Here is a 14,640-nt window from a genome sequence, read left to right as displayed (position 1 = left end):
TATTTAGGATCATGGAGTTAGAGGAGAGCACAAAGGCCATCCAGTCCAACCTCATTCTGCCATGCAGGAAGACACATCTATATACACGGGCGGCTCGTCCATTACGCGAAGTAAGCGGTCGCAGAACACTTTTTTTTTTGCCAGGGGCGCAGAGGCACCTCTGTAAATGCCCCTCCACCACCACTTGAGGAGCGCCCCCACAGCTCACAACAGCCCTAGCAGTCCGGGGGGAGCCTCAGCTTTCTTGCCTTGCTGCCGGGCGATCCTCTTCCCAAAGGGGCCGGGCCCTTGAGCCTCGCCTAGCCCCTCTCGTTCCTGCTCCACCCGGTCACCAGGTGCGCTCAATAGTTCTCTGCATTCGATCCCTTCCCCATGACCGGCTCCCTTTCCCGATCCCCCGGCGCTCCACCTGCCTCCTCTCCTCTCCCCAATCCGCGGGTGGGCCAAGGGGCGGAGCCACTGCGCCTGGCCCGCTTCGGGTCCGGAGGTGTGTCTTAAGACCCCAGCGTGCACAACAAAAGTCACCTCTTCTCCTGACTTTCTCTTCAGCCATTGGGACCAAGAGAGAGATATATATATAGAGAGAGAGCCCCTCCGGCTGGAGGTATCTCCCACCTCCGTTCCCTCCTTTGTTTTTGCGCCTACCTTCAGGAAAGGTGGGCAATCTCCACCTCTCTCTCTCTCTCTCGGTCCCAATGGCTGAGGAGAAAGTCAGGACAAGAGGTGACTTTTGGTGCACACGCCGGGGTCTTCAGGCACGCCTCCGGACCCAAAGCGGGTCAGGCAAAGGAGTGACTAAAATGATCAAGGGTCTGGAGAACAAGCCCTATGAGGAGCGGCTTAGGGAACTGGGCATGTTTAGCCTGAAGAAGAGGAGGCTGAGAGGAGATATGATAGCCATGTATAAATATGTGAGAGGAAGCCACAGGGAGGAGGGAGCAAGCTTGTTTTCTGCTTCCTTGGAGACTAGGACGCGGAACAATGGCTTCAAACTACAAGAGAGGAGATTCCATCTGAACATTAGGAAGAACTTCCTGACTGTGAGAGCCATTCAGCAGTGGAACTCTCTGCCCCGGAGTGTGGTGGAGGCTCCTTCTTTGGAAGCTTTTAAGCAGAGGCTGGATGGCCATTTGTCAGGGGTGATTTGAATGCAATATTCCTGCTTCTTGGCAGGGGGTTGGACTGGATGGCCCATGAGGTCTCTTCCAACTCTTTGATTCTATGATTGATTCTATGATTCTAAGTGTAGTTACTGGGATGTATAGTTCACCTACAATCAAAGAGCATGCTGAACTCCACTAATAATGGAATTGAACCAAATATGGCACACAGAACTCCCACGATGAACAGAAAATATATATCAATGATTGGTTGGGGGGAGGGGGGCAAAATACTGTTTGCTTACCATTGAAAATTACCTAGGGCCACCTCTGTCTATATAAATAAAAATGTAATGTTCATATCTGGGATTAACAGAACTCAAAACTTATTGGACGAATTGACACCAAATTTGGACACAAGATACCTAACAACCCAATGTATGTCCTTCACTCAAAAAATTGATTTTGTCATTTGGGAGTTGTAGTTGCTGGGATTTATAGTACACCTGTCATGAATGACTTTTCAATAACTTTGAAGCATAGGTTCTTTTTATTGCAATTTACAGTGTGAGAGGGTATATCAGATTACAGGAAAAAAACATTTAGACATAGAATGACATTGGACATACAGACATACAGATTCTATGCAACTACATAGGATTTACAATTACATTGGTTAACAAACAAACAAAGGGGAATTTCATTTTCACTCAACATTCACACCACATGTACACGCATTCATCCACAAGCCTCCAAAATATTACCATATCATTTTCTCCCACCTTGGAGAAGCATCTCTTAGGCCAGACCTTGATTTCCTGCAGCCTGCCAATGCATAGTTCCATAACTTCCATAACGCCAAAACTTCAAAACGCCGAAATGCTAAAACTTCTTTCCCTAAGAGCAATGCCAAAGGCCAGATCTCTGTTTTCCATACAGCAGAACCTGACTCCCTGCACAAAATCCAAGACTCAAAAAGCGCACTTCTTCCTCTTCCCTTGAGAAAGAAGCCCCAAAGTGACCAGACTGCTCCCAGGCAAATCTGCCACTCTCTGAATATCTCTCTCCTTCCCATGGAGCAGAGCATGGCGGGTGAACAGTGTCTCTGTCTGTCAAAATTTGAGCATTATTAGACTGAGTCTTTTATAGAAATACTAGCGGTCCCCTGACACACGTTGCTGTGGCCCAGTCTGGTGATATGGAAAATAAAGTAATAGAAAGTGCTGGTTTCTAATATATGTAATGTCTTTCTGCTTGTGGGTAAACAGTATTTCTTGATGTTTCTTTGCCAGTGTTGACGTAGAGATTGTCTGGTTTGCCTACTCTGGAACATGCAACATATCATTGTCCATCTTTAGGAGTCCCTTTCAAATCTATAATACTTTATCTGTGTGTGTGTGAATCATATATATATATCTATATCTATGGCTGGATGGCTCTCTATCAGGAGGGCTTTGATTATGTTTTCTTGCCCTGGTAAAGGGAGTTGGACTGGATGGCCTTAAGTATTTTCTGTTGGTCATGGGGGTTCTGTGTGGGAAGTTTGCCCCAGTTCTGTCATTCGTGGGGTTCATTAAGAATGGTTTTTGAGTATAGGTGAACTATAAATCCCAGTAACTACAACTCCCAAATGCCAAGGTCTATTATCCAGCAAGCACTTTGGACTCAAACAAGGATGGATTTGGACAAAACTTGGCACGAATATTCCATATGCCCAAATATGAACACAGATGGAGTTTGCGGGAAATAGACCTAGACATTTGGGAGTTGTAGTTAATGGGATTTATAGTTCATCTCCAATCAAAGAGCATTCTGAACCTCACCAACAACAGAATTGGGACAAACTTCCCACACTGAACCCCCATGACCAACAGAAAATACTTAAGGCCATTCAGTCCAACTCCCTTCACCGGGGCAAGAAAATGTAATCAATGCCCTCCTAGAATCATAGAATCAAAGAGTTGGAAGAGACCTCATGGGCCATCCAGTCCAACCCCCTGCCAAGAAGCAGGAATATTGCATTCAAATCACCCCTGACAGATGGCCATCCAGCCTCTGTTTAAAAGTTTCCAAAGAAGGAGCCTCCACCACACTCCGGGGCAGAGAGTTCCACTACTGAACGGCTCTCACAGTCAAGAAGTTCTTCCTCATGTTCAGATAGAATCTCCTTTCTTGTAGTTTGAAGCCATTGTTCCACGTCCTAGTCTCCAAGGAAGCAGAAAACAAGCTTGCACCCTCCTCCCTGTGGCTTCCTCTCACATATTTATACATGGCTATCATATCGCCTCTCAGCCTTCTCCTCTTCAGGCTAAACATGCCCAGCTCCTTAAGCAGCTCCTCATAGGGCTTGTTCTCTAGACCCTTGATCATTTTAGTCACCTTCCTCTGGACACATTCCAGCTTGTCAATATCAAGCTGACAAAGAGCCATCCAGCCATAGATATAGATAAGATATATATGATTCACACAGAGAGATATAGTATCATGGATTTGGAAGGACCCCCTAAAGAAGGACAATGATATGTTGCATGTTCCAGAGTAGACAAACCAGACACTCTCCACATCAACACTGGCAAAGAAACAGCAAGAAATACTGTTTACCCACAAGCATAAAGAAATTACATATATTAGAAACCAACACTTTCTCATTACTTTATTTTCCAGATCAACAGACTGGGCCACAGCAATGTGTGGCAGGAGACAGCTAGTAGTCAACAGAACAGAAATAGGTGTTTTTCTGAAACTCCCTGCGTTACCCACTTTTGTTGTTGTTGTTCATTTGTTCAATCGTCTCCGACTCTTCGTGACCTCATGGACCAGCCCACGCCAGAGCTCCCTGTTGGCCGTCACCACCCCCAGCTCCTTCAAGGTCAGTCCAGTCACTTCAAGGATGATATCCATCCATCTTGCCCTTGGTCGGCCCCTCTTCCTTTTACCCTCCACTTTCCCCAGCATAATTGTCTTCTCCAGGCTTTGCTGTCTCCTCATGATGTGGCCAAAGGACTTCAACTTTGTCTCTAGTATCCTTCCCTCCAGTGAGCAGTCGGGCTTTATTTCCTGGAGGATGGACTGGTTGGATCTTCTCGCAGTCCAAGGCACTCTCAGCACTTTCCTCCAACACCACAGCTCAAAAGCATCTCTCTTCCTTCGCTCAGCCTTCCCTAAGGTCCAGCTCTCACATCCGTAGGTTACTACAGGGAATACCATGGCTTTGACTAGGCGGATCTTGGTTGCCAGTCTGATGTCTCTACTCTTTACTATTTTATCGAGACTGGACCTTGCTCTCCTCCCAAGAAGGAAGCGTCTTCTGATTTCCTGGCCACAGTCTGCATCTGCAGTAATCTTTGCACCTAGAAATACAAAGTCTGTCACGGCCTCCACGGTTTCTCCCTCTATTTCCCAGGTGTCAATCATTCTTGTTGCCATAATCTTGGTTTTTTTGATGTTTAGCTGCAACCCGGCTTTTGCGCTTTCTTCTTTCACCTTGATGAGAAGGCTCCTCAGCTCCTCGCTTTCGGCCATCAGAGTGGTGTCATCTGCATATCTGAGGTTGTTAATGTTTCTTCCAGCAATTTATTTATTTATTTATTTATTTATTTATTTGCTGCACTTGTAGACCGCCGTTCTCAGCCCTAGGGCGACTCACGGAGGTGTACAACATATAAAACAATTTACACTAAAGGCAATATCACAAACAACAATAACAACATCACTATCAATAATACAGTTACACTAAATCATTCGCGACGTCTCATCATAGAATCACAATCCAATCTTGTTTTCCATATTCCATTCCAATCATCATTGCCAATTGTTGTAGCACTTAGTCAAACGCCTTCTCAAACAACCACGTCTTTAGTCTCTTGCGGAATGTCATAAGGGAGGGCGCCAGTCTGATGTCCACAGGGAGGACAACAGCCACCACAAAGAAGGCCCTATCCCTCGTCCCCGCCAGGCGTGCCTGTGAGGCAGGCGGGATCGAGAGAAGGGCCTCCCCAGATGATCTCAAAGTCCTCGTGGGCTCGTAGGCTGAGATGCGGTCAGACAGGTATTTTGGGCCGGAACCGTTTAGGGCTTTGTAGGCCAGCACCAGCACCTTGAATTGGGCCCGGTAGCAGATCGGTAGCCAGTGGAGCTGGAACAACAAGGGCGTTGTGTGCTCCCTGCGTCCTGCTCCTGTTAGTAACATGGCTTCCGCACGCTGGACTAGCTGGAGCTTCCGGGCCGTCTTCAAGGGCAGCCCCACGTAGAGAGCGTTGCAGTAGTCAAGGCGGGATGTGACCAGAGCGTGCACTACCGTGGCCAAGTCAGACCTCCCGAGGTACGGGCGCAGCTGGCCCACGAGCCTGAGCTGTGCAAATGCTCCCCTGGTCACCGCTGAAACCTGGGGGTCCAGGCTCAACCCCAGCTTTGCATTCCTCAAGCCCCGCACATCGCATGATGTGTTCTGCATACAAGTTAAAAAGGTTGGGTGAGAGGATGCAGCCTTGCCGTACGCCTTTCCCAATCTTGAACCAGTCTGTTGTTCCGTGGTCAGTTCTGACTGTTGCAACTTGGTCCTTGTACAGATTCCTCAGGAGAGAGACAGGGTGGCTTGGGATGCCCATCCCACCAAGAACTTGCCACAAAGATAATGCTGTATCCTTAACTAAATAGCTAATCTAGAACCTCAACCATCCCCCCCCCCAAAAAAAAACCCTCTGCTCCATCTTGCTGAGGTCACCAGGGGCTGATGACCCCCTAAAGCTCTGTATCAAACTTTCTTATCTAGTTGTGTCCTTGCTCATTTGGCCAAAGTGCATTTCCAGAGACGTGTATTTAAAAATAACAAGGCAGGCACCCACCGACTCTTTGCTTGGCTCCTGTCTGCTGTGCGTGCTGGACGAGGATTAACTCAGAACACCCAAAGAGGGGGGAAAACTTCAGTCAGCAAATAACTAGATTCCTTTCAAGAGAAAAGTAATTTATATTTGCAGGATGTGTGACCTGCAGCGTACTTCTCCTGGCTTCTTCCGATCGACGCTCCATTGCCAGCAAGGGAGAACATGGCCAGCCACAACACTAGCGGCAACATTTGTGGTTTGATTCATTATAAGCACAGAGCAGGGCTGCCAAAGGGTTTCTTGGATGATGTGCTGCTATCGTGTGTGCCAAACTCCAAGTTTTGGTTGCCAGCAGCATCAATCACCATCCCTGCTGCACCGTATTTAAAAATGCAATTTTAAATAGAATTTTAATTTTTGTCCATTTTGGGGATGCTATTTATAACGCACAGGCACCTCCTAAAATACGGAATGTGTGTTCACCAAATATATAGAGCCGTCAAAAGGAAGAGGGACTATGGTTTTTGAAAGAGCTTTATATTTAAATTTCTCTTTATTTTAATTGATGAAATATATCCCACTGATTCTAACAATATCAGGGAAGATTAGAGCAGAGAAGGGGAAAGACACATAGCATTTTAAAAGGTAGGAACTGGGAAACACTAGAACTTTTTTTTCCGTGTCAGAAGTGACTTGAGAAACTGCACTCCAGGGCAGAGAGTTCCACTGCTGAACGGCTCTCACAGTCAGGACGTTCTTCCTCATGTTCAGATGGAATCTCCTTTTTTGTAGTTATCTCCTTTCTTGACGGGACTTACTGGCATGAGCCTCCCTCCAGCCTCGCACGCTCCCTCTTGCCCGCACATACGCACCTTGTTGCCATGTGCTGAGCACGCCTGCTCTCCCCTTCCTGCTTGGAGTCTCAGAAGCAGCCCTCCCCTTGGCATTGAATGTTTGCCTTTTTGTAAGTTGGAATCCACCCTGAGTCCCCCCGGGCGGATAGGGCAGAATATAAATATATTATTATTATTATTTTACTGACACAAAAGCACAGTATGTTACAGCAAACAAGATCTATATGCTGGATTTCGTATCACAAAATCACAAGTCGAACACTTTCCAAGTGTCTAGGACTGTGTGATGTATTTTTGAATGATGTGCACAGATCCACGTAAGGTGGCCTTTTCCAGTTGACAGATCGTGATTTTGTCAATGTTCATTGTTTCCAAATGCCGGCTGAGATCTTTTGGCACGGCACGCAGTGTGCCAACGACCACTGGGACCACCTGGACTGGTTTATGCCAGAGCCTTTGCAGTTCGATTTTGAGGTCCTGATAACGGCTGAGTTTTTCCTGTTGTTTTTCCTCAATGCAACTGTCACCTGGAATGGCGACATCAATAATCCAGACTTTTTTCTTTTCCACAATCGTGGAATATGCTGTGTTCCAAAACTTTGTCAGTCTGGATTCGAAAGTCCCACAGTATTTTTGCATGTTTATTGTTGTTGTTGTTGTTGTTGTTGTTGTTGTTGTTGTTGTTATACAATCTAACTTTGTGTTTGAGTAAACAGATGTAGATATAGCTGGGCCAATCACATTTGCCATCTGTTTCCAAAAAGGAGGAGGAGGACAGGCAGAGAGATCTTCAGCCTTCTCTGCCAAAGATGTTCCTAAGACCATCAGAAAAATATATTTTCTTTCTTTTTTTGTATTTTAACAGCATAAATGGCTTTATTAGGGGAGGGGGGGAGGGTGCTTGGGGGCCTCAGAATAAAAGCCCCCGCATCCTGCATCCAATGCCCTGCGGTTGTAGAGGATGTTGAACTTGTTCACAAACTGGTTCATGGTGTTGCAGGTCTTCGTGATGGTGCCCAGGTAGGTCATCAGGCCCACGTCATTGCATTGATTGTAGAAATCTGTCTTGAACTTGTCCGTGCTCAGCACCGGCAGGCAGTGGCAGAGCGCATAGGCCTCACGCAGGATCTTGTGGTTGAAGGGCACCTCTCCTGCTTCCGAGGCTTTGACGTACTCCAAGATGAGCTTGACACGGCTGTGCAGCATCTTGATGGCACTGTGCTGGGCCACCATGGAGTTCTCCCCACTGCCAGTGGCCGTCATCCATGCCACGTGGTCCACCCTGATGCGCTCCACCTCCTCCGTGGCCAAGGGGTACATCAGCTCCGCAAAGAGCATGGTGGCCTCTCCATTGATGATGTCGATCACAGACTCAAAGACACTGATGAGAAGGTCTGTGTCATGTGGTCATGTGGTTGAGCTTGAGGAAGAGGGGGCTCTCAATGATCTCGCACACCTGCTTGTGGACATGGATGTCCGACTGGTCTGGAGGACCACCCATCGTATAGAAATATATGTTTTCTTATGGTCTTTGGGGATCCCTCTGAAACCCCCTCGCAACTCCCCCAGATGTCCTGACCCCCAGGTTGGGAAATGCTGATCAAGATGGTGTTTGCAGTTGAAGTTCATGGAGATGATAAACTAGCTTACATTTGTTTCCCTTACAAAGCCTTGGCTAGCATCTAACTTCTAGATAAAAGTGGATCTTGCCAGAGTTGGCATAGCCTCCGCGGCACCTTCCAAGTTCTGAAACGTGGCTTTGCGGAGCCAGCTATTGCTTTCCAAAAGGCACGAGCGACTTTTGTGTTGCCGACAAGTTCTAAATTTAGCTCATTTTAGCCGTGAGAGACGTTTCCTGTTCGGGTGCCAAGACTTCCTTCCACCTTCCTTCTTTGCCTTGCATCCAAAGCCCTGTCTCCATACCTCTGTCCTTTGTTTCAAGGGTTCGATTCCTCTGCAGAGTAATGCCTGAAATTGCTGAAAGATATGATGCCTCTAGAGATCAGTCCAACTGCTGTTCCTCTGCAGTGTGAATACGCACCTTGTCATGCATGCATAACTGAACAGCCCATGCGGAATAGTGACATGAGCAGTGTTGCCCCTACTTTCTACCATTGTTCACGCTCTTCTTATGAAGACTGTATTTTCCTACAGACAAGCAACCCCACTCGACCCTAGATCCAGATCTTTCCACGTGAAAGCTCTTGCATGAACCCTTGTAGCTCGATGCGCCTGCCTCCAGCCATGTAATCCTGTTGTGTTGAGACAGCTGTCTATCGGCCGCAGCCCTCCGAAGCCCAATTCCCTGTAGCCTCAGGAACCGAAGCTGTGAAGTGAAAGGCATCCAGCACATGTTTGAGACACAGGTCGATATTTCCTGGCCTTCTTTCATGCTGCCAGTGAAATCCCCAGACTCTCTATGCGGAGACCATCTTGCTCAGATGTCTTTCGGCAAACCATCTCATTAAGATCCATTTAATGCTTAGGACTAAAAGAAGGCCATCTTCGCCCATCTGTTTGTCCACTAAAGGCTGAATGGTGATCCAAAGCTTGCAAATAGGCCTTGGAGTTACCATGGAAATGCTTTGACGGCACACAACAATGAAAAGCAGGACCACATGGACAATATCAAGGTCAAATTTAGACTGATTTGAATGTTGCAGACTTGCAATACACTGCTCTTGCACTCATTGACTGAAGTCAACTGTGCATTTGCTGTTTACACCCCAGGAAGCATTTGCCCGTTGAGCAAAATTGTGCCTCTTCTGTTTCTTCCCATTACGAGAGACTTTGGAAAAAATATATGGCCATTCCACTCGTCAGCAACAGTTGCTTTTGACTCAAAAAACCAATGAATTGTCACAACAGGCGGATTGCAAAGGAGACCAAAACGAGAGAAGAAAGGCGTACATTTGCCAGTAGAGAATATTACCAGCAAAAGAGGAATGTGGACATTTAAAAGAGGGGTAGAAAAGCTGCAGGGATTGTTTTTTTCTTTCTCACTCCTTTCTTTCTTTCCATCCCTCCTTCATTCCTTCTTCTCTCTTTTTTTCTTTCTTTCCTCCCTCCCACCCTTCCTCTCACTCTCATTCCTTTACTTCCTTCCTTCCCTCTTCCTTCTCTCTCTTTTCCTTCCTCCTCCCTCCCTCTCCCTCCCTTCCTCTCTCTCTTCTCCCTCCCTCCGTTCCTTCCTTCTTCTCTCTAGCCTTTTTCCTCCCTCCCTCCCTTCCTTCCGTCCTGCTTCCCTCCCCACTCTCTTCCTTCCCTCCCTCTCTCCCTCCCTCCTTCCTTCCATCCTTTCTTCCTCCCTTCCTCTCTTCCTCCCTCCCTCCCTCTCTTTCTCCCTTCCTTCTTCTCTCTGTCCTTTTTTCTTCCTTCCTTCCTTCCCTCCCTCCCTCCCTTCCCTTCCTGCCTGCCTCCCTCCCTCTCTCTCTTCCTTCCCTCCCTCTCTCCCTCCTTCCTTACATCCTTCCTTCCTCTGTTTCTCACTTCTTTCTTTCTTTCTTTCCTGCATTCCTTCCCTCTTTCCTTCGTCTCTCTTTTTCTTCTTTCCTCCCTCCCTTCCCCTCTCACTCCCTTCCCTCCCTCCTTCCTTCTTCTCCCTCTTTTTTCTTTCTTTCCTGCATTCCTTCCTTCCTTCTTTTCGCTCTCACTCCTTTCTTTCTTTCCATCCCTACTTCATTCCTCCTCCTCCTCCTCCTCCTCCTTCTTCTTCTTCTCTCTCTTTTTTCTTTCCTCCCTCCATCCCTTCCTCTCACTCTCACTCCTTTACTTCCCTTTTTCTTCTCTCTTTTTCTTCTTTCTTTCTTTCTTTCTTCCCTCCCCTCCCCTCCCTTCCTTCCTCTCTCCTTCCTTCCTTCCTTCCTTCCTTCCTTCCTTCCTTCCTTCCACCTTCCCTCCCTTCCTTCTTCTCTCTATCCTTTTTCCTTCCTTCCTTCCTTCCTTCCTTCCTTCCTTCCTTCCTCTCCCTCATTTCCCTTCCTTCCTTCCTTCCTTCCTTCCTTCCTTCCTTCCTTCCTTCCTTCCTTCCTTCCTTCTTTCCTCTCTCTCACTCCTTTCTTTCCTTCCTTCCCTCCTTCCTTCTTCTTTCCTTCTTTCCTTTTTCCCTCCCTTCATTCCTTCTTTCCTTCCTTTCTGTCGTCCCTCCTTCTCTTTGTCACATACAAGTGTTCTTGATTTATATTAAATCCGAGCAGATTTCAGGTTTACAAATGGCAATAAAAGGAGAGCAAAGCGGATAATGAGAAACAATTAAATATGATCCACGAGGGGGGATTAATCTGAGTTCCTGGGTTGTGGATGAGCAATGTGCCTCGGAACTGATAAATGAGAGATAATCAGTTTAGGAGGACGGGGCTCCTGGAGATGACTGGGCTGAAATAGGCATGGAAAGATTGCAGCCGGCAGGGAATGGATCAATTCTAGGTGGAAAGACGTAGAATGAGGAAGTATTTGGTGAAGAGGAAATGGAGACGTGCAGGGTGTAGCTACACGGTTGCATTAATTCAGTTTCACACCACTTTAGTAGCTGTTACTCAATACTATGGAATCATGGGACCTATAGTTGTATTCTAGCCTTCTCTGCAAAAGTGTGTTGGAGACTCATAAATCTACAACTCCCAGGATTATGTAACATTTCGTCACAGCAGTTAAGGTGGTGTCAAACTACTTTAATTCCAGCATACAGATGACACTAAGCAAGTTAAAGAAGTAGGGATCGAAGGCATGTCCATCAAACTTGTCCTAAAGAGAATCTGAATGGTCCACTTTTATCTGACCCTGTCTGTTGAGTCTTGCGTTCTAAGAAAACATTGACCCTCCACCTGTTTTGGACTACGTCTCCCATAATATAGCTCGCTATTATTTGTGTTGGAGTTGGATAAAGCATTCTTGGTGGGTCTTCCAATACTACTGGTCTTCCAATACTACTGAGTATAGTGGAGGCTCCTTCTTTGGAGGCTTTTAAACAGAGGCTGGATGGCCATCTGTCAGGGGTGCTTTGAATGCAATATTCCTGCTTCTTGGCAGGGGGTTGGACTGGATGGCCCACGAGGTCTCTTCCAACTCTAGGTTTGACAATGGGGGTAAGGAGCATGCTCTCTCTCATCCCAAAAAAATTTGCTCAGGTTTATAAGCCATTTATAGCTCAACTCTTATCTCTGCCTCCCAGCTCTGGGCTGCGTGGCTGGAAAATAAAATCTTTAAGGTGAAAATGAGTCCAAGGTGGTAAGAAAAATACAAGATCCCCAAGGATGTATGGCTGTTTTTCTGCTTAAAAAAGAATGTTGTATTAATTAGAAACCAAAGGAACAAGAGTGCCGGATAATTACAATTCTGTTATTTCAACAACCTGCTGAGGTCCTTATTTCTAAGTTTTTGGTTTCTTTGTTTGTTTGTTTTGGGATTGGATTTTTTTTATAAAAGCAAAATATTCTATTGAGCAGTGGAGGAATAATTATTTTGGAGCTTGTGTCCAAAAAGCTGGAAAGCTCATACCGTGATTGGCTTTCCTTTGTAATGCAATTTAAAACTGGCACTATTTACAAAAGGTCGAATACAATAACATTTATTTTCCCCTTTGTTTTTTTATTAAACATGTAATTCAGTCAGGAGCCCCCTGTGGGTGCAGCAGGTTAAACTGCTGAACTTGCTGACCGAAAGGTCGGCAATTCAAATCGAGGGAGCGGGGTGAGCTCCTGCTGTTAGCCCCAGCTTCTGCCAAGCTAGCAGTTTGAAAACATGCCAAAGTTTGGAAACAGAAAGAAATACCAGAAAAATTTCATTGGATTAATAAGATAAACGAAATAAAGGATATGGACAGGCTAACATTTTTATTAAAAAAGAATACAGGTATTCCAATTAAAGAGACCAACTGGTCAGCAGTCGAAGACTATATGAAAACAATATAGATCACTATAATCTGAACTGAGAACTTGTCCTTTTTTTGGTTTTCTTTTTTCTTTCTTTCTATATAAACAGTTACAGTAAAAGAAAGACATTGTACGAGCTGAATCAGAAGGGAGCCCATCACCTTTTTTCTTTTGTGTGTGTGTATTTTTGTACTTTTTGGTATTTTTGCACCTTTTGGGGTTTTTTTCTTCTTCTTTCTTTTTTCCTACTTTTCTATTCTCTTACATTATTCCCCCTCTTTCGTTGTAATTATATAAAACTCAATAAAAACTTACATAAAAAAAGAAAAGAAAAAAAAGAAAACATGCATTAGTCAATCAATAGGTACTGCTCTGGTGGAAAGGTGTAGCGAGGGAGTAAGACTATTTCTTTATTTAAGAAAAACCTCTTTGCTATTATACTGATTCAGTTTCTTCTTTTATCTTGGCTGGGACTTTCTGTGTGCTGTTTAACCTTTGTACAGACAATGAGACACTCTTCTGTATAACAAAGTAACACAGTTTATTTATAACTTCTGGCTCCAACGCTTGTGGTTACATTTGTGTTTTGTTGCAATCTTGAGGCTTACAGTCAGTATCATATACTTGGTTTACTTTTCTGAAATAGACTTTCAATGTTTCACATTCACAAACATGTTACTTGCTTTACACACTCTTGACTGAAATTATATTCTGACTAAAGCACCACTGGCTTTCTTTCTTTCTAAAACTTGATCTCTATTTAACTAACTGCTTCTATATATCATAAGTCTTTAACACATCTTCATAACTGCTTATTTCTAAAAGAGTTCCTAACTCTTTTCTCTCACAGAAGTTCCTAACTGTCTCTCACAAACAGGAATCCCTAACTCATTCTTTTGACTCTCTAACTACCTATTTTTAAACTTTGGCTCTGCCCCTTTGAAATGTTCAGCTCTGCTCTCTCTCCAACTGTCATTTTGGTCTAGCAGCCTTTTCAAATCCTGGACCTACGCTAATCTGCATATGACCAATCAGCTTCCATATGCAAATGAATCTTATCTCTGCTGTTGCTACCCTGTCTGTGCCTATTCTTCCCTATCTGCCATATGTACATAGAGCTATACACCAAACATTTAACATAGAGTAGCAATTTTGCTACAAAAGGTAATGGCACTCTATGCACGCCACTGCATGACCTTGGAGGTGTCTACGGACAACACCAGCTCTTCAGCTTAGAAATGGGGATGAGAACACCCGCCATAGTCATACATGACTAGACTTAATGTTAAGGGGAAACCTTTACCTTTACCTTTACTCTTCCTCCGAACCAGCACTCTCACCATCTGAGAGGTACTGGTAGAATGTCACCATGCGGGTGCTTTACCCCTCATCGATTTGCTGCCACTCCCTCTGAACTAGCCTTTCTATCATACAGTGCCCTCCTGTGGTTTCTTCTATGTGCTGCAGCATGAGGCTCATTTTTGGGGTCCTAAGCCCAAAAGAAGTAGATGTTTCAGTTGAAACCTCACCATATTTTAAGTGTATGCATGCCACATTTTGGTCCCACTCTACCAAGCCATGTTGGAGTCTTAATGGAACAAACAAACATACACACATACTCAATATGGGGGACAATGTTGGGCTTGAGAGCAGTACATGTGAAAAGATCATGGGGTCCTCGTGGACAACAAGTTAAACATGAGCCAACAATGTGATGTGGTGGCAAAAAAAGCCAATGGGATTTTGACCTGCATCAATAGAAGCATAGTGTCTAGATCTAGGGAAGTCATGCTCCCCATGCTCTATTCCGCCTTGGTTAGACCACACCTGGAATATTCTGTCCAATTCTGGGCACCACAATTGAAAAGAGATATTGACAAGCTGGAATGTGTCCAGAGGAGAGCAACTACAATAATCAAGGGTCTGGAGAACAAGCCCTATGAGGAGCGGCTTAAAGAGCTGGGCATGTTTAGCCTGAAGAAGAGAAGGCTGA

The 14,640-nt window shown here is 45.3% G+C and overlaps 1 protein-coding gene and 1 pseudogene across 4 annotated transcripts in view; one reads left to right on the top strand and one right to left on the bottom strand.

The window, feature by feature from the left end:
- FGF13 (fibroblast growth factor 13) overlaps positions 1-14,640 on the top strand; it is a 385,345-nt gene that overhangs the window by 212,894 nt on the left and 157,811 nt on the right. The gene's annotated exons all lie outside the window — the stretch shown is intronic.
- Positions 7,640-14,018, bottom strand: LOC137097640 (COP9 signalosome complex subunit 6-like; annotated as a pseudogene).

Source organism: Anolis sagrei, chromosome 10, assembly GCF_037176765.1.
Source record: "Anolis sagrei isolate rAnoSag1 chromosome 10, rAnoSag1.mat, whole genome shotgun sequence".
In the NCBI taxonomy this organism is placed as follows: domain Eukaryota; kingdom Metazoa; phylum Chordata; class Lepidosauria; order Squamata; family Dactyloidae; genus Anolis; species Anolis sagrei.
This window is presented reverse-complemented; position numbering and strand designations above follow the sequence as displayed.